Source organism: Saimiri boliviensis, chromosome 16 (genome assembly GCF_048565385.1).
Source record: "Saimiri boliviensis isolate mSaiBol1 chromosome 16, mSaiBol1.pri, whole genome shotgun sequence".
Taxonomy (NCBI): Eukaryota; Metazoa; Chordata; class Mammalia; order Primates; family Cebidae; genus Saimiri; species Saimiri boliviensis.
The window spans coordinates 34,374,602-34,401,863 of NC_133464.1; the positions used below are offsets into that span (position 1 = coordinate 34,374,602).

The 27,262-nt window shown below is 37.3% G+C and overlaps 1 long non-coding RNA gene across 1 annotated transcript in view; it reads right to left on the reverse strand.

The window, feature by feature from the left end:
- The window catches only part of LOC141581610 (uncharacterized), a 43,752-nt gene that overhangs the window by 10,413 nt on the left and 6,077 nt on the right, over positions 1-27,262 (reverse strand). Inside the window, exons 2-3 of the long non-coding RNA XR_012514343.1 lie at positions 25,039-25,158; positions 20,066-20,128 (exon numbers count right to left, since the gene is read on the reverse strand). This is a non-coding gene — a long non-coding RNA (uncharacterized LOC141581610). The remainder of the gene's footprint in view (positions 1-20,065; positions 20,129-25,038; positions 25,159-27,262) is intronic.

The following is a 27,262-nucleotide window of genomic DNA, read 5'->3' on the forward strand; positions in this document are numbered from 1 at the left end:
GTTCCAGAATCATTTTGAGATTATAAGACATGTTTGTCATCATGACTTTGTTAGCCTTCCAAAAGAAGTTCAGGATTAATCAGAAAATTTATTATTTAGAATAAGACATTATTAATATATTCTTCAAGGAAACAGATACAAAATAAGCCAATAAATCTGGCCAAAACCAATTATCAAAACTGGATCACAAGATGTATACCAAATATGCATTTGCATTTGTGCCTGAGCACTGGAGCCCGGAAAGCCTCATCCTATCACTGGCAGATGCATCCCAAGAATTGGCAATGTTGAGTCTTATCATCACAATGCTTCTTTCTGTTAAATGGTTTAAAACGTTTGACAAATGCATTGCAAAGCTATCCAAGGAAATGCTTCCCTTCCAAGGATTAGATTCTTGAAGCATACCATTGACACTGGCCTTTGTCAGTGATTCAGCCTACATTAGCAAAAGAAAGCTTCTTACAGACAGACTAGGCTCCTAAGAACCCTCTAAAGAGAACACTGAAGGCTTTGTTTTTGCTTCTTCACATGTTGTTAATGAAAGTTTAACTGAGGGAAAGAGGGTAGTTCTTTGTCCTCAGAGATTTGGCTTTTTTCTTTCTTTCTTCTACTTCTTTTATATAACAATTATTTCCAATCTTTACCATGTTAAGACTGTAGTCTAATCAGATCACGGAGACAAATGACTTGATTTCTAATCAAATGGAAAGAAATAATCTAAGAGAATGGTCTTTCCCTCAAGTGTGTATAGCTACTAAAAAGCCTTTGGCCAAATTACTGCCAGGAAAAACAAAAACAAAAACAAAAACTTGAAGCTACAGAAATTGCAAATTTGGCTACAGATGAATATTTTTCCACATAATAGGACAATGCTACAGAATGGGTTCTTAGACAAACGTTCCTTTTATTTGAGTAATTTTTTACCATGAGGTAGCTTGACTCTTTCACTTAGTTTCCCATCTACTTTCATGAAGTCTTGTTTCCAATTAAAAACTAACCTTATCTCTCATTATTTGTTTATACTGTCAGATGTCTTCCTTTTCTTATTTTATTCTTTATTTCAGTTTCCAGAAACCACTGACTTCACAAAGAAACTTCTATAACTCATCATGGTACTCAAAAACTCTTTCTCCTTGAGATGGACAAAGTTGCATCTAAGCCTAACTTTGATTATGTGCCCTAAGACATTTTCCCTCACATTCAAATGTAGAAGCAGAGTAAAACAGCACAGTTTACTCTCTCTGAATCCCATATCTTATTATTGCCCCTTATTTGAATATGAAGGCATATTATACATCTAATATGATACAAGACGTGAAATGATGAAATAATATCCCCAACCTCCAAACCATGGGGATTTGGGTAGGTTTAGTACAAGACCTCTTATCTGAGACAATGACACAATCAGGATTTATACAGCATCATTAAGTGAAAAGTCATTTAGTGTAGGAAATATATGTGTACATACAAGCACATTGTATTTTAACTTAATATTGTTTAATAATATTATATTTAAATTTTCAGTGCCACAAAAGAAGTAGCACTGGAATATAAATTCTTTCAGCAAGACAAACTTACTTCTATAGAAGGGTGTGTTGTACAGATGGAGCAATGATGAGTGCAAACCTAAACAAGGGAGGAGAAAGCGTTCTTATTCCTGACGCAGGTAGCCCCTACTGCTATGTTCCTCCCCTATTGGCTAGGGTTAGACCTCACAGTCTAAGCTAATTTCGATTGGTTATTTTAAAGAGAGCAGGGGTATGAGACAGAGTAGTGGGGTGGGTAGTTTGGCGGGAAGGACAGTTATGGGACAGGTAAGAGGAGGTGACCAGGGATGACTCAGGTCAAAGCAGGTAACCAAGGCAGGTGACTGGAGCAGGTGACTGGAATGACTCAGGACAGAGCAGGGAACCAGGGGAACAGGATGTTGTCAGGCTTCCATGTGCAAGCCCAGACCCAGAAAGTCTAAAGTCCTGCCTTCCTCAGCTGATCACCCCCCACACCCCCATCCCACCCCTGCCTGCTCACCACTATCCTGCTCTCTTTAAAACAGCCAATCAAAACTGAACATCATTCATAATGTTTTGAGGAAGATTATATGAGATAATTTTTGGAAAATGATTAAGAAATTTGCAGTTATTGTAAATGGTCAAGTTATTCAAATGTGTTACCCTTACTATTGCTACCTAAGTGACCTGCTATTTTTCATGTCTTGGTAATTTTCTCTTTTCACATATCTTCATTAGTATTTCTGAAGATATCCGCTTTGTCTTTCATCCTTTTTGACATATGCAGATGAGTAATTACTAATTAGATGATAATAAAGACCATGGCAGTCCCCCTTAACCAAGAGGATACATTCCAAGACCCCAGTGGATGACTGAGACCTTGGATAGCATCAAAGCCTATGTAAATATATTATGTTTTTCTTGCTATACATACATACCTATGATAAAGTTTACTTTTATAAATTAGGCACTGTAAGAGATTCGCAACAATAACATAATAAAATAGAACAATTACATCAATATTCAGAATGGCACACAATTTAAAACTTATGAATTGTTTATTTTTAAAATTTCATCTAATATTTTCAGACTGTAGTTGACAGTGGGCAACTAAAACCACAGAAAGTGAAACTGCTTGTAAGGGGAAACTAATGTACAACATGAAGAGTCCTCACTTCTGATGACTTTAGATGACGTATTTGATCACCATTGTTCCTTGAAAACATTGGATGTTACTTTCTCTATAGCATAGAGTTATACATATATTCTCTTAGTTCTGGACTTGTTTTTATGAACTTCTAGACCCACCATAAGTAAACAAACCTTCTATTCTGTTATGCTTCTCTACAGATATGCATAGAAGTATTGTCCTGTATTTTTAAACAGTTCAATCTCCTTCCCTAAATAAACAAAAAAGTAGGTGAGTTTTTCTCTCAAATACCCTCATGTTTTTGGAATGAGCTTTTCAAACTTTTCATTCTATATTCCCATAACACTCAAACACCACCTGAGTATATACAAAATAAAATGTCCACTTTAAAAGTATGCTTGCAGCCAGGCATGGTGGCACACACCTGTAATCCCAGCACTTTGGGAGACCAAGGCGAGCAAATCATTTGAGGTCAGGAGTTCGAAACCAGCCTGGCCAATATGGTGAAACCCCGTCTCTACTAAAAACACAAAAAATTAGCAAGGCATGGTGGCGGGCAACTGTAATTCCAGCTACTCAGGATGTTGAGGCAGGAGAATAGCTTGAGCCTGGGAAGCGGAGGTTGCAGTGAGCAGAGATCACACCATTGCACCCCAGCCTGGATGACAGAGTGAGACGCTTGAAAGAAAGAAAGAAAGAAAGAAGAAAGAAAGAAAGAAAGAAAGAGAGAAAGGAAAAGAAAAAATGTTAGCTTTTCCCCCTCTAGTTGTCTATGTTCTGTTATTTCTTCACATCAGAATTATACAATATATAGGAAGATTAAAAATCATTGTCTAAACTGGACCAGCACCCTGTTAGCACCACTACTTACAGACAGCTTAAGATGTAGACTCTGAAAGCAGGTCAGTTTTAGGTTGCCTCTCTGAGCAACTGTCAAATTCATCGTCTATTTGCCCTAAGGAACAGCTGGTTTTATCTTGTGGATTTCTTCTCTGGACTAGCCTACCTTTTCCTCCCTGCTGTCCTCCTAAGATTGGAAGCTTTCCCTAGACCTGTGCTGTGCAATATCATAGCCACCAACCACCTGAGGCTACTGAGCACTCCTAATGTGGCTGATTCAGATTAATGCATGCTGTATGTGTATAATGTTCACATCATTTCAAATACTAGGTAGAAAAAAAATGTAAAATATTCCATTCATAATTTGTATAAGGATAACTTTTTGAAACTATCTGGTATAGCTTGGGTTAAATGAAATACTAGAGACGGAGAGAGATCCAAGATGGCTGATCACTAGCAGCTCGGGATTGTAGCTCCCAGTGAAAGCGCAAAGAACGAGAGGACGCCATACCTTCCCATGAATTCTTGTTGCGCACGCACCAGGAAATTCCCAGCGGAGGAGCCCCATGGGTCACCAGCGCGACTCTTGTGACCAGCGAGGCGGTTTTGCCGGCGCCTCGGAGCATCAGTTCTTGGTGCAGAGTCAGAAAAGCACCATCAATCTTAATGCCGCTGATTTAGTCGGCGCAGTGGGTTGCTCAGATTTCGGCACTGAGAATCAGTAAGTCGGACGTCCACTCAGAAAACCAATTACAAAGACGGTAAATACAAAGACCACAGATGGATAAATTTATAACGAAGGGAAGAAAACAGCCAAAAAAGGCTGAGAATACCCAAGATCGGAACGCCTCTCCCTCAGCGGGGGATCACAGTTCCTCATCAGCAACGGACCAAGGTTTGATGGAGAACGAGTGTGTTCCAATTACAGAAGCAGGCTTCAAAATGTGGATAATGAGAAACTTCTGTGAATTAAAAGAACTTGTTTTAACCCAATCCAAAGAAACTAAGAACTTTGAAAAAAGATTTGACGAAATTTCAACAAGAATACACAATTTAGAGAGGAATATAAGTGAATTGATGGAGGTGAAAAACACAATACGAGAACTTCGTGAAGTATGCACAAGTTTTAACAGCCGAATTGATCAAGCAGAAGAAAGGATATCAGAGGTCGAAGACCAACTCAATGAAATAAAACAAGAAGACAAGATTAGAGAAAAAAGGATAAAAAGGAACGAGCAAAGTCTCCAAGAAATATGGGACTATGTGTAAAGACCTAATCTACGCTTCATAGGTGTACCTGAAAGTGAGGAAGAGAATGAATCCAAACTGGAAAATACTCTTCAGGACATTATTCAGGAAAATTTTCCCAACCTAGTAAGGCAGGATAATATTCAACTCCAGGTAATACAGAGAACACCACAGAGATATTCCTCAAGAAGAGCAACTCCAAGGCACATAATCGTCAGATTCACCAGGGTTGAAATGAAGGAGAAAATACTAAGGGCAGCCAGAGAGAAAGGTCAGGTTACCCACAAAGGGAAGCCTATCAGACTTACAGCAGATCTCTCAGCAGAAACCCTACAAGCCAGAAGAGAGTGGGGACCAATATTCAACATCCTTAAAGAAAAGAACTTTCAACCCAGAATTTCACATCCAGCCAAACTAAGCTTCACAAGTGAAGGAAAAATAAAGTTTTTTGTGAATAAGCAAGCACTCAAAGATTTCATCACCACCAGGCCTGCTTTACAAGAGCTTCTGAAAGAACCACTACACATAGAAAGGAACAAACAGTATCAGCCTTTCTAAAAAAATACCAAAAAGAGCATCAATATAATGAAGAATTTACATCAACTATATTATTATTGATTCTAAATTTAAATTGACTAAATCCCCCAATCCAAAGACAGACAGGCAATTTGAATAAAAAACTAAAACCCGGCCGGGCGCGGTGGCTCAAGACTGTAATCCCAGCACTTTGGGAGGCTGAGGCGGGTGGATCACGAGGTCAAGAGATCGAGACCATCCTGGTCAACATGGTGAAACCCCGTCTCTACTAAAGGTGCAAAAAATGAGCTGGGCATGGTGGCGCGTGCCTGTAATCCCAGCTACTCTGGAGGCTGAGGCAGGAGAATGGCCTGAACCCAGGAGGCGGAGGTTGCGGTGAGCCCAGATCGCGCCATTGCACTCCAGCCTGGGTAACAAGAGCGAAACTCCGTCTCAAAAAAAAAAAAAAAAAAAAAAACTAAAACCCATCAGTATGCTGCATCCAGACCCATCTCACATTCAAGGATACACAAAGACTTAAAACAAGGGATGGAGAAGGATTTACCAACCAAACAGAGAGCTAAAATAAATAAATAAAAAGCAGAAGTTAAAATTAAGCAACAAAGATCAAAAGAAGCAAAGAAGGACATTATATAATGATAAAAGGATCAATGCAACAACAAGAAGAGCTAAAGATCCTAAATATATACGCGCCCAATACAGGAATACGTAGATCAGTACCACATCATATCAACTTAGAAGTTTAAACGAAATGTCCGTTGGCTCCTTGTTTGTTATTCCCTTCCCTCATTTTCTTTTATATCTCCATTATTAAGGACAATTACAGGCATACCCATATTTAGATTGCATTCTAGCCCGGGCAATAAAGCAATACCCGCATTCTCTCTCCCTCTTCCTCTTTCTCTTTCTTCCTCTTCTTTATTCTTTTTCTTATAAAAAAAATTAAAAATAATAAAAGAAAAATGACACAGTGAACATGAATGTGCAGATATCTATTCAAGATCCTGCTTTCGATTCTTTTGCATACATATCCAAAAAGGGAATGTCTGGATCACATAGTAATTCTACTTTTAATTTTTCAGAAACCACCATACTGTTTTCCGTAGGGGCTATACCATTTTATATTCCCATCAACAGTGAACAAGAGTTCCAATCCCACAACCTTGCCATCACTTGTTATTTTCTGTCTTTCAAAAAAAAAAAAAAAAAAAAAAAAAAAAAAAAAAAAAGGCCGGGCGCGGTGGCTCAAGCTTGTAATCCCAGCACTTTGGGAGGCCGAGGCGGGTGGATCACGAGGTCAAGAGGTCGTGACCATCCTGGTCAACACGGTGAAACCCCGTCTCTGCTAAAAATACAAAAAATTAGCTGGGCCTGGTGGCACGTGCCTGTCATCCCAGCTACTCAGGAGGCTGAGGCAGGAGAATTGCCTGAACCCAGGAGGCGGAGGTTGCGGTGAGCCGAGATTGCACCATTGCACTCCAGCCTGGGTATCAAGAGCGAAACTCTGTCTCAAAAAAAAAAAAAAGTTCATTACACATAGACAAAATAGTAGACAAAAATAGAACCATGTACATCGTGAAATTTCAGGAAAATGGCACATAAAATAAGATCCTAAGAGTTTCCAGAAAGAAAAGAGAAAAAGAAGTAAAGCTCATATACAAAGAATGCCTTCAGACTTCTCAACGAGGAGACTAGAAAGTAAAAGGCGCAGAACAAAAAAAAAAAAAAAAAATTGAAATACTAGAATCATTTAACCTTTTTTCTTTTTCTTTTTTTTTTTTGGTGTTTGGCTACTAGAAAGTTGTTCAAAATTACGCATGCAGTTTTGATTGATGTAAAATTACACATGCAGTTTTGATTGATGTACATTTTATTATATTTCTATTGAACAGCACTGCTCTGTACTGTCTGTTCATTTGCAACCCTCCCTCTTCCGTTGCGCTTCAGTTGTGGGGAAGTTCCTCATATGCCCGGTCCAGCCCCTGCTCCCAGCGTCCCAGCCTGAGTCAGCCCTGCTGCACTCATCCAGAAAAAAAAAAAAAGGCAATATTTCTAAAGATATCAAGTTTTTTTAATATTTAAGGAAAAAATATAGAACTTCTCAAAATAATTCTAGAGTTCATCTGAAGGGCAGGAATCACTAAGGATAATTTGTAAGAGTAACAAAGAGGAACTTCCTAGAAATTCATGTTTTTGATAAGCTTAAAAATGATAATAAATGGGGATGGGCACGGTGGCTTATGCTTGTAATCCCAGCACTTTGGGAGGCTGAGGTGGGTGGATCACTTAAGGTTGGGAGTTCAAGACCAACCTGATCAACATAGAGAAACCCCATCTCTACTAAAAATACAAAATTAGTTGGGTGTGGTGGCACACACCTATAATCCCAGCTCTTGGAGAGGCTGAAGCAGGACAATACTTAAATCTAAGAGGCCGAGTTTGTGGTGAGCCGAGATCGTACTATTGTACTCCAGCCTGGGCAACAAGAGTGAAATTCTGCCTAAAAAAAGAAAGAAAGAAGGAAGGAAGGAAGGAAGGAAGGAAAAAAGAAAAAGAAAAGAAATCTTAAAAATATATATAATAAATGGAAATTATTTAGTGCAATGTCTGGTGCATAGTAAGCAAGCACTCAATATGTAATCACTACCAGTATTGTCATTTCTTATCAAAGTATATACAAATAAAACAACTAAAATCTTATAGAATGGGAAAGAAGGATACATTTATAGATGGTTGGTATAGATCTATGAAGAACCATTTTTACTTATATAAAATATTTAATATATTATGTGGTTTAGATCTTATTGTGGGCCGGGCGCGGTGGCTCAAGCCTGTAATCCCAGCACTTTGGGAGGCCGAGGCAGGTGGATCATGAGGTCAAGAGATCGAGACCACCCTGGTCAACATGGTGAAACCCTGTCTCTACTAAAAATACAAAAATTAGCTGGGCATGGTGGCACATGCCTGTAGTCCCAGCTACTAGGGAGGCTGAGGCAGGAGAATTGCTTGAACCCAGGAGGCGGAGGTTGTGGTGAGCCGAGATCGTGCCATTGCACTCCAGCCTGGGTAACAAGAGCGAAACCCCGTCTCAAAAAAAAAAAAAAAAAAAAAAGATCTTATTGTGTATCAATAGGTGAGAGAAGAGATTAATCAATAATTAGTTTTCAGAATGGTTAATTAACTATTTTGGAGAAAATGAATTCCACATTGATGACAGATGAAATTTTTCAATATTTATTTTAAGAAAAGTAAAATATAGGTGAATATCTGATATTTAACATAGAATAATATTCTAAGCTTACCAGTAAGTGGGGAAAAAAGGAAGAGTAGTATACTTAGTAGCATTAAAATGTAGACCTTTGTTATATGAAAAAGTAACCAAAAGCTAAAGCAAACTATAAAACAAGGAAAAAATAACACAAATATTAGAAAAAGTTAATAATTTTATTTAAAAAGGTATATGCATCAATAAGAAGTATATTAGTAATCAATAGAAAAATGAACACAAGATAAATATTAGAGAAAATTTTGATCTCTGCTAGTACAAATGATTAAAATATTTTAAAGTATTCATACTCAGTGCTAGCAATGGTGTAATGAAATAGTGTTTTTAGACAATACAGAGGGTATACCAGGGGCTACAACCTTTCTTAAAAACTATTTGGCAATATATATCAAAAGCTTTCTATCCCTTGATTTTAAGATTCTGTCTTAAAAGAAAATTATCTAAATGTTGCTTACTAGGGGAAAGGTTAAATAAAGTTTTGATACAGCTATATGATTAAATATTATATGGTCATTAAAAGTAATGTATATGAAGGGCACTTAAAACATAAAAATGCTTATAATGTTATAGTATAATAATACTAAGAATAAAATAGCAGGCTCTACCTTGTCTTGTGTAACAATCATTTACATACCATTTTTTTTTCTGTGTTATTTGACACATTGCAAGTGATACAAGCCCAGTTGAAATCGAACATGGTACCAAGAGGACTTCATGGAGGTGTCAAGTAGCCAAATGAAGGGCAGAGCACAGCTTGGTCAAAGAAATGGCTGGAATCAGACACCAAAAAGTATCAGAACATCCTGGCCCCACTCTGTAATTCCGAAGTCATATTCAGATTGACTTGTGTTACACTGCAAGGAATATGGCCATCTGGTGTCCTGGGGTCTAATAACTGATAGCTTTGCCTATAGGAGTTGATTTCAGTTAACACTCTAAGGAAAACAATTCACTGGTCTACTTTGGGTTAGCTATTTCCACCCCTGGACAAATCATTGTGGCCAAGAAGGGAGGTTTCTGGGATTGAAAAACACACTTGAAACACATAATTGACAAAGCAAGATAGCCGTTCTGCAAAGGAATAGAGGCACTGGGCAGACAGTAGGTGTTCATAGCAATTTAGATCTACATTAAACAGAAAAATCAGAAATTAATCTCTCCGATAGTCCTCAATAAAACAGAACACACAAAAATGGAAACATACCACTATGTTTTAAACTCTATTAAAATACAAGTCCAAGGGTGAAAATCATTGCAAAATGGCCACTTCTTAAAGAAGTAAACATTATGTCATTTAGTCTTCACAACTCCTTGGGGTGATACTACTATTACTTTTAATTTACAGATAAACAAAATGTCAAACTTTACTAAGTTACTTGGTTACAAGTTGGTATTGCAGAGAAGATGAATACTTAGGAAGCTTGATTCCAATGCCTGTAGTTCAAACATTATAATATAAATGCAGCAAGAATTAAGCAAAAGGGGTATTCAAAGATTTGCAGGAAAAGATAAAGGAATTTTGATAAGCATGCACAGGAACCTAGCTCTATTCCAAGTGTTTTCTATTCACTGGATTCTCTAATACTACTAATAAAAACTCCATGAAGAAGACATTATTATTTCCATTTTACAAACAAGCAAATGGAGGTTAGAGAGGTAGAATAAATAATAAAGTGTATTAGTACATTCTCACACTGCTATAAAAATACTCCCCCAAACTAGGTAATTTATAAAAGAAGTTTAAGTGAGTCACAGTTCCACATGGCTGGGAAGGTCTCAAGAAACTTAGAATCATGGCAGAAGGTGAAGGGGAAATAAGGACCTTCTTCATATGCAGCAGGAGAGAGAAGAGTGAGTGCAGGAAAAACTACCATTTATAAAACCATGAGATCTCATGAGAATTCACTTACTATCATAAGAACAGCATGAGGGAAACAACACCCCTATAATCCAATCACTTCCCTCCCTTGACACCTGGGGATTACAATTGTAGATCAGATTTGGGTGGGGACACAGAGCAAAGTCATATCATGAAGTGTGGTAATAGACTAAATTCTGAATCACCTTCTGTCTAGCTCCCAGCTTATTAGAGTGAACATTGAAGTATTATTGCCAAAGAACTCTTTCCCTAAAGGTTAGGGGCATGTGTCGGGTAGAAGTAGTTAGGGCTGTAAATAAGATGTGGGCATGAAGCAGGCACCTTATCTCTTTATTCTGATTTAGCTGAATCTTAAATAGCAGAATGTATTTTATGATAAAGGAAGATGAAAAGAAGTAAGTCACTTCTAATATTTGTATCTGATAAAGGGTAACTTTCAAAATATATAAGGAACTCCTACAAGTCAATAGCAAAAAAAGCCACTAATAACCTAATATAAAAAAATGGACTAAGGACTTAGATATTTCTTCAAAGAGGACACACAAATGGTCAAAATGTGTATAAAAAGATGCTCAATGTGACTAATCATCAGGGAAATACAAATCATAACCTCAACGAGATATCACCTCACACCTCTTAGGATGGCTATCATCAAAAAAATAAAACACAATAATTAGTGAGAATGGAGAGAAATTGGAACTCTTGTGGTGAGAATGAAAACTGATACAGCTCCTATGAAAAACAGTATGGCAGTTCCTCAAAAAATGACACATAGAACTACTATATAATCCAGCAATCCCACTTCTATACATGTCCAAAAGAATTAAAATCAAGATTTTAAAGTAACATTTGCATTCCTATGTTTGTTGCAGCACTATTCACAATACCTGAAAACAACTTAAATGTCCACCAGTCCATGAATGGATTTTAAAATGCAGTGTAAATATACAATGAATTATTATTTGACTTTTCAAAAGAAGGAACTCCTGCAATATGTGATGACATAGTTAAACCTTGAGGACATTATGCTTAGTAAAATAAGCCAGGCACAGAGGGACAAATACTGCATGCTTTCACTTAGATGAGGAATCTAAAATAGTCAAACATGTACAAGCAAAAATAGAAGGGTAGTTGACAGAAGCTGGAGCAATGGGAAAATGGGAAATTGTTAATCAATAAGTATAAAATTTCACTTATATAAGATTGATAAGTCCCAGAGATCTGCTGTACAACATTGTTCTATAGATAATACTGTATTATACATCTAATACCTTACCACAATAAAATCAAAGTCAGAAGTCCAATTAATATTGTCTTTCTAAACGGAGTAGAGTAACCCAAGCCAAACTGCATAGTATTAGTCAATAGCCAGTGTAATAGTTCTCACACTGCTAATAAAGACATATCCGAGACTGGGTAATTTACAAAGGAAAGAGGTTTGATAGACTCACAGTTCCACATGGCTGGGAAGGCCTCACAATCATGTTGGAAGAGCAAGGGACATCTTACACGGTGTGAGGCAAGAGAGAGTTTCTGCAGGGGAACTCCCCTTTATAAAACCATCAGATCTCATGAGGCTTATTCACTATCACAAGAACAGCACAGGAAAGACCTGCCCCCATGGTTCAGTTACCTCCCACCAGGTCCGTCCTACAACATGTGGGAATTACATGAGCTATAATTTAAGATGAGATTTGGGTGGGGACACAGCCAAACCATATCAACCAGTAAGATTTAAAAAATAGGTGAGGGCCGGGTGCGGTGGCTCAAACCTGTAATCCCAGCACTTTGGGAGGCTGAGGAGGGTAAATCACAAGGTCGAGAGATCGAGACCATCCTGGTCAACATGGTGAAACCCCATCTCTACTAAAAATACAAAATATCAGCTGGGCATGGTGGCACGTGCCTGTAATCCCAGCTACTCAGGAGGCTGAGGCAGGAGAATTGCCTGAACCCAGGAGGCGGAGGTTGCGGTGAGCCGAGATCGCGCCATTGCACTCCAGCCTGGGTAACAAGAGCGAAACTCCGTCTCAAAAATAAATAAATAAATAAATAAATAAATAAATAAATAAATAAAAAATAGGTGAGATATGGTCCCCACCTTCTTAGATCTCAAAATCAAGCAGACAAGCAAAGAATGCATGCAGTGTGATGAGTGTAAACTTAGGAAGTATGTATAATGTGGTGGTAGCACATACACATACATTTTGTGTGTTCAGCTCCACGTTAAGGTTAAAGGCAGGCAAAAAAACCTCCCCAAATGACAAGAAAGGTAAGGTGTGTTCTCCAACAACAGAAGCATCCACATTTTATGAAAAAATGTAGGGAAATGAACTGCTAGCCAGTTGGGGGCTTATGAGTAGCTACTAAAGAGGCTTTAATAGGATGCGAAGGGATGTGAGGCTTTTTATTTAATGCAAAAATTTTTAAAGTTTTAAATTTATTCTGAAAGTAATGTAAGTATAAAATTTTAAACAGAAGATTAATACACCCAATCAAATTTATGTTGAAGTTGCATATATGTCCTGAAAAATGTGATCATCAGGAAAAGTCATGGTAAATTTTCATAGATTTGGTGATGAGAAGAAAGAAACTGATAATAACTGAACTTTATACAAGGGCACTTGCTTCTACTTGTTGTCTAAGTTTATTTGAATATGAACTACAGTGTTTCTATGTTTAAATGTATACACAAGTATCAGTGATAACTGATAAATTGATTATTGTCCTTTGAAGATTTATCAAGAATGTTATTTTATTGAGTATCTTATTTTTCAGCTGTCCACATGTAGGATGATTATACAAGGCTTGTGCTTAATTGACAGAAACAAACTAGTTCTATATACAAGTCTGAGTGGCTTCAGATGTCAAATCCAGAAACGAATCATTAATCTAATATAATCAAACTGATGGTTTTTAGTAGCAAAAATGAAAAGTTGAAAATGTCTGAGTTTCCTCTTCCTTATATCTCCATGTAATAGGTGTTCACTAAATATTTATTAAATATAAATGAAACTCAATTCAGGTCTTCTCAAAGACTTATTGAAAATGTTTGGGATGTTGGAAATTGTAACTGGCAGTACAAAGACTTGTAAGACAAAGTTCTGGTCCTATTTTTCAAATTACTATTAAACACATGTGGGGAACATTCCCGTGTGAGACCCCTAAAAGGCGTGAGTCTCACTATACGGTGAGTTTGATCCCAAACACAGTTTCCTACTGGAGGCAGTCGAGCTATCCGGAAATATAGGAACCGAAAGATGAATGATCAGTTTCTAATATCAACCACAATATCGTTTTGGGCCTAAAACTATGCGTTGCTGCTAGACCAAGTGACCCCCTGCCGGCAACCAGTTCCTGCTTTTAACCTTTTTATGACTCTTCAAGAATAAGCCTTAAACCTTACCTAACTGCCTTGTACCCTAGATAATGGTTTAACTGTCTATATTTGCAAAGCAAAATGCCACCATAAGGGATGGCTTTGATTCCTGACTCAGAGATTCCTGAATGGGGAAGTTGAGTTAAGTTGAGTCAGGAGTAGACAAAGGAGAATCCGATTAAAAGATATTCTGATGAGCAAAACCAAAAAATCTTTTCACATCTCAGTTCTAAAACAAGGTCAAACCAGAGATACCTGCAGCCAGGAGGAATAATGTTTGGATGTAAACAAGCTTTGTGAATAATGTTTGGATGTAAACAAGATTTGTGAATAATGTTTGGATGCAAACAAACTTTGTGATTACAGGAAATTTTGTTACTTTTTACAACCACTGATTGTGTATCTGACTTCTCTATTGTATAGGCCATGTGAGGCATACATTTGCATTTCCTCTTACTATGATGTAAACCAGAGCCAAGAAAGTGTATTTATTCCTGGCCTTTGAAAAATAAAATTTGCTGTTTAGGCACAGCCTATCAGCCCTCCAGACGCCTCGCTTTCTCTCTCTGTCTTTATTAATTTTCCAGGCGCACTCCCTCTTCCAGGTATTGGGACCCTCTTGCAGGTCGAGAGACCCCCCCGGCAGACGTGCCTACCCGTCAGGGAAGGTCCACAACAAACACAAACATCTATTGTAACACTAATGTAATCAACACAATAACAAGGTGCTAGGGAGCACACAGTTTGGCTGTCTAGCCTGGAGCATGATGAGATCAGAAAAGTTTCCTGGAGTAATTGAGGCATTGGCTGAGTCTTAAAAAGGGGCTGGGGGCTGTAGCAAGAGGGTTTATGAGTGACCCGTATTCATTTCGCTCAATATACCAAAGATTTATAATATAATTTCACCTTGCGGAATGGAACACATTTCACCTGCCAATGCCTGGAAATCATCTTATTCACTTCTAAGTCATCTCCATTCCACCTCTACCATACCACCCCAATTACAGGGAGTTTTAATTAACCATAAAGAAATGGCTGAAGTGGATGAGACTTAGTATGAAAGTTAAACTCACACAAAACAAGCAAGGTGACTGGCCTGCAAAAGGCCTTTCTTCTGTGTGTACTCCTCCTGCACATCTACAGACAGCAGAGTTCTGTGGATCAAAGAATCCTGGAGCAACCAAGAAAAGGGTTCCTTTTGTTTTTGTTCAAAACAGTTCTGGCAAACCAGCCTCAGGCTATAAGTCTCCACATCATAAATAATTGCTACTGTGTGCAGTGAAATGCTAGTGCCTAGGGCAGTCACTAATGTCAGAGTAAGGAAGAACTGAAGTCTGCAAAAGTGTAATAATAAACTTATCTAAGGATCCAAAAGTTTGTTGTAGATACCTTACTGAGAGAGGAGGATTAGCCTAGGGAAAAAGATAAGGGCTTTGAGATCAGACATAAATGGATAGAATCCTGCCTTTCCTGAAAATAATTATGCGGCCTTGAGCAAATCACTCAACCTCCTTGCACTTTAGGGTCCACAAATGCAACCTGGGAATAATGAAGCCTTTCTTGCAGAATTACTCTGAAATTCAGTGATTTTAATCCTCTAACACAGTACCTAGCACAGAGCAGGTGCTTAATCATTGGTGTTGTTTCTATCATTTTCTCACCATCCTAACACCTAATGAATTCTAGTTGTTCAAAACATGTTCTGGAGAGGAAGGTAGCAACCCCAAAATATTCCCTGATCACCACTACATACTCAGGCTCATTGTTTAAGGCCAAACCTATGCCTTCTTGCTAATTGCAGATCAATAAAATATCCAGCTAAATCAGATCTATTTGTAGAACTAACAGTAATTCAGTTTATTAAAAGAACAAAAATTTTGTTTTTTAAAAAAGAGACAGAAAAAGACAATTGCAATTGCAATCAAAAGTTAGTTCAAGGCAGGGTGTGGGGGCTCACACCTGTAATCCCCACACTTTGTGAGGCCCAGGCCAGTGAATCACTTGAGGCCAAGAGTTTGAGAGCAGCTGGCCAACATGGTGAAACTCTGTCTCTACCAAAAAATACAAAAGTTAGCCAGGCGTGATGACCTGTGCCTGTTGTCCCAGCTACTCGGGAGATTTAGGCAGGAGAATCACTTGAACCCAGGAGGCAGAGGTTGCAGTGAGCTGAGATCACACCACTGTACTCAAACCTGGGCAACAGAGTGAGACCCTGTCTCAAAAAAAAAAAAGTTTTAAAATGGTTTGATTTTGTGTTTTCTTCTTATTTAACTGAATATAGAATTAATAAAGGTAAAGCAACTTCAAGGAAAAACTGCACTAACAAGAAGACTAGACCTATATTAGATTACATATTAAAACAGAATTCAGGTTCTTTTACGGAATAGTACCTTGAATATTTAGTTTCGTCCATCTTTTGCCCATTAAGTATTTCTATATTTCTAAAGGACAAGATGCTAAGAAATGTGTGTTTATCTTTAGGTGATATTTTCTGTAATCTGACATATTACAGAGAATCTCTTTCCATTTCATTATTTCCATGAACAGATATCAAAACTGTAAAATAGATGCTTGAGGGTTTTTTTTTCTTTATTTCACATACAGAAAAATACTTTTTTTTTCCTTCAACCAATTAGGACCAGTTTTGAAAAGAAGAAACCCCACAATTTATATTATATTTATGAATAAAAAACAAGCAAAGAGTTTGCTTTATTTATCTCTTTAAGATTAGAGTAAATCAAGCTACGTAACTTAGATGAGAGATCTATGATAGGTCTAGATGAGTCAGTTGTCTGTAGCAATGAAATTGAGTAGGAAATTGTCAGGATTCACCATCATTTTGTATATTCAATGTAATCTAAATACTGTGCTTTATAATTTAAACATTCACTGTTAATATAAGATGAATGCCCCGTTCTTAAAGATAAAACATTGCATCAAAGGTTTACTTTGCAAACTGAGAGATTTAAAATGGTGACTTTAACATTCTCGTCCGTAGGAACATTTCACAATACTATGGGTTCGGCAGAGAGGGCTTAGCAGTTAGTTCTTCAGAGTTCCACTTCTCCTTCCTTACTGTGGAGTTATTGCTGGGAAGTGGCTGCTCTATGAAAGATTACATTTCCTAATCTCCTCCTCCTTTCATCTACATATGGGCATATAGATGACTTATCCCAGTGGAACAGGAGCAGGAACAATATATGTCATTTCCATTTCAACGTGGATAAAAAGTTAGTATGTCTTTCTTACCCAGAGCCACTCCTTTTCCCTGTAAGATGTCAACACCCACGGCAACCTGAGCAGCCAGGGACTGAATATAGACCACCCCTCCAGCAATCTGGACCTTACATTGCACAGGGCAAAGTCCCCCTACTCCCCCTACTAGGAACATCTGGATTGAAGTGTTAATAAACAAGGATGAATAGTTTACCTTGTTACATGACTAAAGTTTCAAGATTTGTATTTTACAGCAGCTAGCATTACTATAACTAATAGGTGGAAGCTAAAGACAATGTCACAGTGGCTAGCTGGGGCCACAGACAGCTTCTTATTGTGTGGTGTCTTAGTAGACTTATCACGATACAGGTTTTAGCCCTCTACATCGTGTGTCCGAAGTTGACTATGCACCAGTGACCTAAAATTTACATCAACCAAAATCACAGAAAATGAATTTATAAACCTAAATGCCACTATATGAATTTACCAAGACTTCTATACTTATCATGCTGTCTAGAGGACCCAGGACAACTACTCCTAGAGACATATTTACTAGTCTTAGCTTTTGACCTTCTCCTTCTTTCCTGCACTCTATACAGAACACAATCCTGATGTTAATATACTCATTCTAAATAGTCAAGTTATAGCACAAATGAGTATATAAATAGAACACCGTTATCTCCCTGCAAATACACCTCACTCAGTAGAGATTCAGAAATAATTATTTTTGAACCATTTCTTAAGGTGATTTATTCCACAAGTGACTACATGAATTCACTTTAGGCAGATATTTACTGGTTTCCCACTAAAGGAATGACATTTTCCACCATGCAGGGGGCACTTTGACTATGACAAAAATAGATACATATAACTTAAGGTAAGAAAAGGAGTGAGAATTTAAAAAAAGAGTAGAACAATTAGGTATTAAGAGATAAAGAGTCCTGAAGAAAGATGCATATACCAAATTAAAAGGATATTTCCCATGATGTCAATATCTAGATTGCCGGCCAAGACAAGTTAGATTCTTTACAGAATCACTGTGCTTACGTTTGTGATCCATAAATATTTTGCTATGTCATTCTGCATGCCTGAAGTAAATGAACTTTTAGAATGTACTTATGAAACACCTGCCTCCTATGCTATCCTTCCCTAAGAGTCAAAACTTAAGTCAAAAGCATCCCATCAAAAATTAAAATTTCCTGTGCCAGGGATCAGAAGATCAGTTTTAATGGTCAAGATTTTCAGGATAGAAGAAAAAGACAAACATTAAAGTAAACAAAAATTGTTCTAAATATTAAATTTGTGTGATTCTAAGAGAACAGAATGTATCTATTGAAAAGTTTGGAGTGTACTTAAACTCAATTCAACATAAGAAAAATCTTAATACAAATCAAAGGTGGTAGACTGAAATATGTTTTAAATTTTATGTTTTTAGCAAAATTCTATGCAGGGACTTTCTTGTAGTCTACCATGACATAAAATACCTTGTCCAACATTGTGTTGTCCTTCCTTGTGTTTATCTGGTATACCAGAGAGGATGTAAGCTTCCCCAAGGCAAGAACTGTATTACTCTTCCTTTACACGCTTTACAGCCAAAGTTCTCCAGAACAAAGTATTCAGGGAAGGTTAGCCAGACAGTCTACTAAAATGGAGAAATCATTATTTGAATTGCTATGAATCATCTCATTCTTCTACTGATGAACTGTATTTTATAAAGCAACAGAATATCTTATTTGTAAAATATCTATTTAGAGAATGGATGCACAAAACTTCTTGATTGATAGGAGCGCATGACTAAAAATTATGTAGACCACTACCTTATGGGAAATAACGTAAGAAATTAAAAAAAGAAAATCATGAAAAGAATTGTGCTGTCGGAACTGTTGCCATACTGACGGTGTGGCTGCAGAGAAAATGAAATGGATGCCCCGGAAATTGAATTCATATCAGCAATTATGCATTGGGTGCCTACCAAATATCAGAGGCCTGTGCCACTGGAGAAGTGATTGGGTTGTTATAGAGTAAATAGAGCGGATAGTACAAATAGGTGAATGCATGACCATCTGCTCCCACCCCCCAGGATTATCCTTTCTTTCCCAAATAGTGCTGTCATCCCTATCTTCAAGTAAGGATCCCTGAAAGAACCCAATCATTCCTGTGCAACTGAGAAACTACAATCTACACTATGATTATTTAGTGAAAGTTTATTAACATACTGAGCATGAGGTTTCCAATCTTGAAAACAAAAGACGGATTAATTCAAATGATTCCAGTTTTGCTCAGGATCGTCAAGTACATATACTTTTCAAATACGTGGACCAGAATCCCAAGAGACTAAATGCATATCCATATACATTTGTTGTGAGTGCCAAGAAATAATATCTCATTCTGTCCTAACAACCATCCTAACAGATACCTAAAGAGCCCTGGATGCTAATCTCCTATATAGAGCAAGACTGGTAACAAGATTAAAATTATAGTGATGCTTGAGTTTAATATGCATGAGGGGAAATTCATAACTGGCAAATTATAAACATAAGGTATTCATATGATTGGGAATAGTGTGATGCAAAAAGGAAATATCTGACACGTTTGGTTTTTCTTTTCTATTTCTCCCCCTTTAAGAACATTCACATGCCTTGCGTAGTCAAGTGATTTTCTGTCTTGCAGAAATCTGGCTGAATACATCATGATGTTGTAATGCATGTTGTGTCTCTCAAAGCAATGTTTCTGTAAAATGCAATCCCCGTTTAAACAAAAATGGCCTTCTCTCCCTAGTCAAATTAAGATTAAAAAAAAAAATAGTTTGGAGTGTTATGGCTACCAGCATTTTCCATGTCTGTAAGAAAGAAACTTCAACAAAATTTGATCCTTCTTCAAAAGACCAACAATAGCCAAGAGAAGTCTATTTGTATAAAGAAAATGTGGTTGAATTGATTCCTTGCAAAGGCGAGTAACAGGAATCGGTCAACCAGTCAAGCTCTTCTCATGCATTCCAGACAGCTAATGGATGAGGACTCACCACAGACGAATATTGCCTTTCTTGATTCACAAAAGCTGCCAGAACAGCTCCTGCTCTGAAGCACTAGACAAAGAGAAAAATTTGAATGTTACTGGCTTCCCTTCATCATTGTTTACTCAGTAGAACATCAATTTTTCAATACATGTTTATTGCTCAGTAATCTTCTGTTTAATTGCTAGACATAGAATCTTACCAGATTTAGATTTCTATATTAAAATGTAAAGAGATTATAATAATCCCATTAGGTGAAATAATTAAAAATGAAGCTAATGATTGTAAAGGAATGCAAGAGTAAAAACATAAATCCATTTTTCAAAACTGTAAAGATAAAATTTCAACATACCTCACTGTATGTACATTTGTATAAAATATTAAATGTGAGATATTAAAATAATATGATATAGAGTATATCCAAAGTTATTTAGTCTTAAACTTTCAGTGACAAAAAACTCTCATAGTCTAGCCACATAGTCTTGAAGAAAGGAAAAGAGGAAGCCTGCCAACTTAGGAACTGATTAAATATTCAGCAGAGAATTTTCTGTGGCTCTGTCTAAAACCCCTGTCAGTGCATTTAACACTGGACAAAAGGCTGTTGAAATCACACAAAAGAGTTTCCCAATTCAAAGGCTACAGATGAAATAATATTCACATAGAAGGATGCCAGATCTTCAAAGTTTAATAACGACCATGTCTATGCATTTTATAACTTTAACTTGCAAGTAGAGTAAGAAACTGATATAAAACAAGCATAAAGAAATCTCTTTAGGAACGAAATTTATAGTTTTAACTTACACATTTATTTCAAGGCACACATTCAGGAAGAAGGCAGAGCTCTAGGTCAGACACAAAGAAGAAATGTGACCTGGTTATTCTGCCCCAGTGTAAAAATATCATCATTTGTATGAGGCCTTAAAAGTCTCATTGCGTGAAAAGTGACCAAACACTCTTGTATCAGAACATTTGTAAAAAGAGATTGGAAGTTTAGTAGAATGGTCTGAAAACTTGCATTCAAAATCACCATATATTAAAATTTGGGTAAAGCCTAAGAAGTAAGCAAAATGACTCCTTGCACTTAATGGCTCTTTAATAAAACTTCTTTACATTCATGGGCCAATGGGTACAATGGCTTAAGTCAGTATCAACTCAACAATGGAAAGAAAAAGCAACAGAACCATTGCCTCCTCATGGCGTATGTAAATGCTGTGACCTTCTTGTTATGATTCTGTGCTAAATCTGTAGTAGAATCATAGAAAGTTCTGATTTGAAAGAACTCAGTGACACATTTAAGAGAGAGATCTCCAAACCATGCTCTATAGGGAGGAGAGGGTTAAAATGAGAAGGAAGCCAGAAAAGCAGAACTTCAGCCTGGTCTCTGGAAGATCAGACCGCCTCTTCTTTTACAGGTCTAAATATGGGGCTCCATGTAATAAGCCATTAAAATCAAGAAAAAGAAAAAGAAAGAGTTGGAGGAGGGAGGGTTCAACCGATTGTTTTAATTGAAAATTATCTAATTGTTAGAGGAAAAAACTAGAAACTTGAAGAAGCTAATTTCTCAAAATCATAATGCTAGGTCGAGGCAGAACCAAACCATGAACTTGGGTCTTTTGCCCAAGCTTTTCTCAATGAACACTCTGTGTGATAAAGAGGTCACTTCCATTTAAAGGCACCAACACTTAGAAAATCACAGGCATTAAGACTTAGAAGAGGCCAGCATAGCCATCCTTTCACAGGGTCCATGATATTCAGCCTCCTTTTGGGTATCTCAGACACAGAAAGATCACCACTTCATGAAACAGAATATGTTTTCTCTTCAGAAAACATATTCTTCAAGAGTAAGGACACCTCTAATCTAAGACCATTTTTAGATACTGGAAAAAGTGCTGAGACTTTTCTCCTTTAGCCTGTAACTTGATTTTATGGGTGGGCCAGGTAAAGGGATAAACAATGCAAAACCATCACAAATGTGATTTTTCAGTATTTGTATTAACTTAGGCAGAGCCTGCTGCACGCCATCAAGTTTAATGTATCATCAATGTTTTCAGCTTCTAGTCACAAAAAATTTGACTAACAATGGGGTAAACTATAAATATATGTATTTTGGGTTTTCTAAAAATTAAGTCATTTGGAGATAGGCAGTATCAAGATAAGGTAAGTGGACTGGGTGCAGTGGCTCATGCCTGTGATGCCAGCACTTTGGGAGGCTGAGGCGGGAGAATCAGTTGAGGTCAGGAGTTCAAGACCAGCCTGGCCAACAGGGTAAGACCCCATCTCTACTAAAAACACAAAAATTAGCCAGGCGTGGTAGCAGGTGCCTGTAATCCCAACTACTTGGGAGGCCAAGGCAGGAGAATTGCTTCAAGCTGGGAGGCAGCAGTTACAGAGAGCAGAGATTGTACCACTGCACTCCAGCCTGGGCAGCAGAGCAAGACTCCATCTCAAAAAAATAAAAAATAAAATAAAGTCAGTGGCTCCATTTTGCTTTTAAGGACCCAGGCTCCTTTGCTCCTTTGATCTGCCATTTTCAGCGTGTCAACAATGTCTTTTCTCATCTGGTCAGTAATACTGTGTCCCATCTGAAGGACAACAGGTTTAGAAAAAGGAAGAGCCCACAGAGGAATAAATTATTATAATATTTCAAATACTGTGCAGCTGAACATGTACTCTGACTTATAAAATTAAACAAGGGATTCCCTTGGTTGATATATCCCTAGATAAAATAAAATAATCCAGCTAAACTGCTCAATTACAGCAGCCCCGTGTTGCATCATTCAGCTCATCTCTCACTCTGATTTTCAAATACTTCCAGTTATAATGCAGTTTTCCAAGAAGAGTTTCCTATAGAAAAAGAAGGCAATTAGCAGACCAGAAGACTATGTATTCCAGTGAGGTAAAAATAAATAAATAAAGCTGGCCGGGCGCGGTGGCTCAAGCCTGTAATCCCAGCACTTTGGGAGGCCGAGGCAGGTCGATCACGAGGTCAAGAGATCGAGACCATCCTGGTCAACATGGTGAAATCCCATCTCTACTAAAAATAAAAAAAAAAAATTAGCTGGGCATGGTGGCGTGTGCCTATAATCCCAGCTACTCAGGAGGCTGAAGCAGGAGAATTGCCTGAACTCAGGAGGCAGAAGTTGCGGTGAGCCAAGATCATGCCATTGCACTCGAGCCTGGGTAACAAGAGTGAAACTCCGTCTCAAAAAATAAATAAATAAATAAATAAAGCTGTAGTCGCTTTGAAGCTATACAGACCTTAATTCTATTGATGTTCTGCTATATATGAGCTTTGTGAACATGAATGGATTATTAAACATTTTTGAATTTTAATTTATTCATTATTAACATGGAAGCATTCATAAAGAAGAGAAACTATGTAAAAGTCCAAGCAAAGAGGAGGAATTTACTAAACAATTGAAGGAAGGTAGGAAGGAAGGAAGGAAGGCAGGAAGGGAAGAAGGAAGGAAGGAAGGGCAAGAAGGGGAGAGATTAAAGAAAGAAAGAAGTAAATATGTATATTTCCATTATTAAGTTTATATTCTGACTTATATGTGAGTGTCATATGAGATAGGTTAGGGTAATTCCATCAAAAATTGTCTCTGAAATCAGGCAAATTTTGGTTTGTAGTCCAAAGGCTACATTTAAGCTCCAGTATGCCAGTCAATAAACTACCCCAACATTCTCAGCTCATAGCAGCCATAACAATCTCAAATGACAGCCTCAGACTGAAAATTCTGGGCATCACATCCCAGAAAGCTTGTTAATAGCTTTAACAAGTTCTTCATTGTTCTTGGGTCCGCAGGAAGAATGACATAAACCAAGGCCCTGTCTTCTAGCAGTCATCCTCGGAGATACTCAATATCGACACACCCAGAAAAGGCATAGAAACGGCAAAATAAACCAAAATGCAAGGAGCCAGGCTAAAATATGCTGTAAATTCAGATAGAACATTCTTCCTCCATCATTAGAGTCCTATTTGACCTTCCAACGGCAGAATTCATGTTAAGCATCTTGTTTTCTTCCTGCATCTTGTTACTGACTATGGTCACAGATAAACTCTTCTGAAAATCCCTCAATGTGATTGACATGATTCAAACATGTGGGAATTATTATTATGTGTGACAGAGAACAGAATATTGTCCCTTAAGCTAAAGAACTTTACCAAACATCATGCAGGTTAAAACAACATACATTTTGATTGAAGCTGAAAAGAGCATATGTTTGCAACCCAACCGGCAGGAGACAGATACAGACTGTTCATCCCTGAGAAGCATGTGAGGGAAAATATATCATTCAGACTGGATCACTCCCTGCAAACAGCTATCAACTATAGGCATCACAACTACCTATGCAAAGGATAGCTTAATTTCAAAGTGATAAATGACATTTGGGCATGAATCCAAAACTATAAGAGTTCAAACATTTATCAAGCTAGCATTTTTCTCCAAATGCTTTCTCTCCGTAAGTGGAGCAGTAAGAGATTGCCTTACATAAAAAAAAAAAAAAGAGTGAGAAGATTCTCATAGGATCTACGCCCTCTGAAATAGCACTATGATTCAGGTACTTCTTGACCAACAAGTATTTTTGGTATTCAGGTTTGTTTTGTTGTGAATTTGAACAATTCAAGTTCTTCAAATCCCTTTCTTCTATAGCATCAACAGAGGATATTCCCAGATTCCAGAAAGTTTTTAAGAGAATTAAAAATCACTTGATTTTTAGATCTGCTTGATTTTTTTTTTCTGACAATTTGTTAATCAAGTATTCTGAGTGTGAAGATGCCATTGGCCCAGGCTATATGTCTTCACTGAATTCTTTCCTTGGGAAAGACGCTATGATTCATAGCTTAGTACCATATCTCTTCTGCTTCTGCCACCTTCCCCTAGTCCCTTATCAGAGAGTTTTCTGTAATAAATAAAGAGCATCTACAGAGAAATGTGTCCAGGAGGATGCTGTTGCGATACTGGCAGCACATCACTAACCTCGTGTGAAGAATACTGGCACCAAATCGTTTCTAGATTTCAGATGTTGAGCTCTGTTTTTAAGTCTCACCCTCACCACACACATTCAGGTGCTTAGCCAGCTGGTCAGTTGGTCAGTTCCTATGGATCACAATGAGAGAAAGAAGTTACTTTTCTGAGAGCTTCAGATGCCTAAAATGTAATGAAAACAAAGCCAAAAGACAAAATGAGGAAACCAATGTCTAATAAACTTAAAGAGGTTGCCAAATTACAGGAGCCAGAAGTAGATACTAAATGAAATATGCAACATAGCACCCAGGATCCTGACTAATCTCTCCTTCACTCCAGCCACAACCCTAAAACCTCCAGGGCTGCAAATGTGGAACTCTATTCAGGAAGAGGACTGTGCACGTGCTGTCATTCTCTCACTAGAACATCTTCTCCCATTTCCCTTCTCATCACCCACTTTGCCTAAATGATTTCAACAGATCCTTCAGATGTCAACTCAAGTGTCAGTTTCTCAGAGATTTTCCTCAACTTCACACATGCTCATTGCACCCTCTGCTTATCTCAAGGTATGATTTCCACCTGCTTTTTCTCTGAGACTGTAAGTTGCATGTGGCCATGAACCACATCTGTTTACTCAATAGTATATGCCCATCTGCTAACTCAGCATATGGCACTTGGTTAATGCTAATCAATATTTACTGAATGAATGAAACGTACATGGACTCAGTGAACTTATGGATGTCGAGTACTTCATATAAAACTTGGCATATGAAAATTATTTCTAAATAATTAAAAATTTACATTTTAAATTTAAATGGTAATTCATTAGGAATTTTAAATTTTAGCATTACTGTGAACTCATGGATTTAAACACATTTCATGTGTTTCAGTCAATTATGCTCATTTTTCTTACTAATATTTAAACTGTCCCATTTTTCACCAATTAGAGTCTATTCAACTGGCTCTTGAGAATGTTAAACATGGACTTTGTTTTTATTTATGATGGCTAATACTTACTCTAGTAGTTTTTCATTCACACCATGTCACCAACAAATACAAGTGGATTTGTCTCTTCTTCTTACTTCTAATTACTTTTATTTTTCTAATTTTCTTGGCTGATACTAACAACATAATGTGAAATAACAGTGCAAATAATGGGCAATCTTGTTTTATTCCCAGCTTTAATGGGAAAGCCTCTAATGTTTCCACATTAAATAAGATGCTGACTTTTGGTCTAAAGTGTATGTTTTGTTATTTCAAATAAATAGCAATCAATTCCTATTTTACCAAGTGTTTTCAACACACACAAAAAATGGATTTTGCCAATTCTGCAGCTTATTTTTTGTCACTGATGTCTCTGATGAGAATCCTGAATTGTCTATTTCAACTTTATTAGAGAAATGTCATTGGTTTGCCTTTTCTGCATGCTAAATTAATTCTGTGTATTAAAAAAAGTCTTTATACTACATAACACATTGTGTAAAAAGACTAATTCTATTATGTCATTTCTTTATTCTAAAAACTCCATGATTGTTTTTAACTGATCAACAATAATTCAAAGTTTCTAAGATTCTAACCCTGCCATTCATCAGGTATCTAGCTGAGCTTTCTTTTTCTTTTTCTTTTATTTTTAGACAGAGTCTTGCTCTTGTTGTCCAGGCTGGAGTGCAATGAATGGTATGATCTCAGCTCACTATAACTTCTCCCTCCCAGGTTCAAGCAATTCTCCTGCCTCAGCCTCCCAAATAGCTGGGATTACAGGCATGCGCCACCACACCTGGCTAATTTTTGTATTTTTAGTAAAGACAAGGTTTCACCATGTTGGCCAGGCTGTTCTCAAACTCTTGACCTCAGGTGATCCACCTGCCTCAGCTTCCCAAAGTGGTGAGATTACAGGCATGAGCCACCATGCCTGGCCAAGCTCGTCTTGACTGATTATTTTGTATCCATAAGCAATTATCACACATGGAATCAAATACCTCTCTTCTTTGATAAAGACTGAATTTTGAAGAAATATCTTGGACTTATCAGACATTATCTTTTAAACTTCTAAGAAAATATTAGAAAGGATTTAAAAACATAATTCTTTACATACATACTGAACGTTAGAAAATCACAGAAACAAACTACTTTGAAAGAAGGTCTTATTAGGAAGAAATTAAGAAAGAAAGTCAAGAGGAAATACGTGAGAAGAAAAAAATAAAAGATACAGTAGTTTCGGTGAGATGTATTTGAA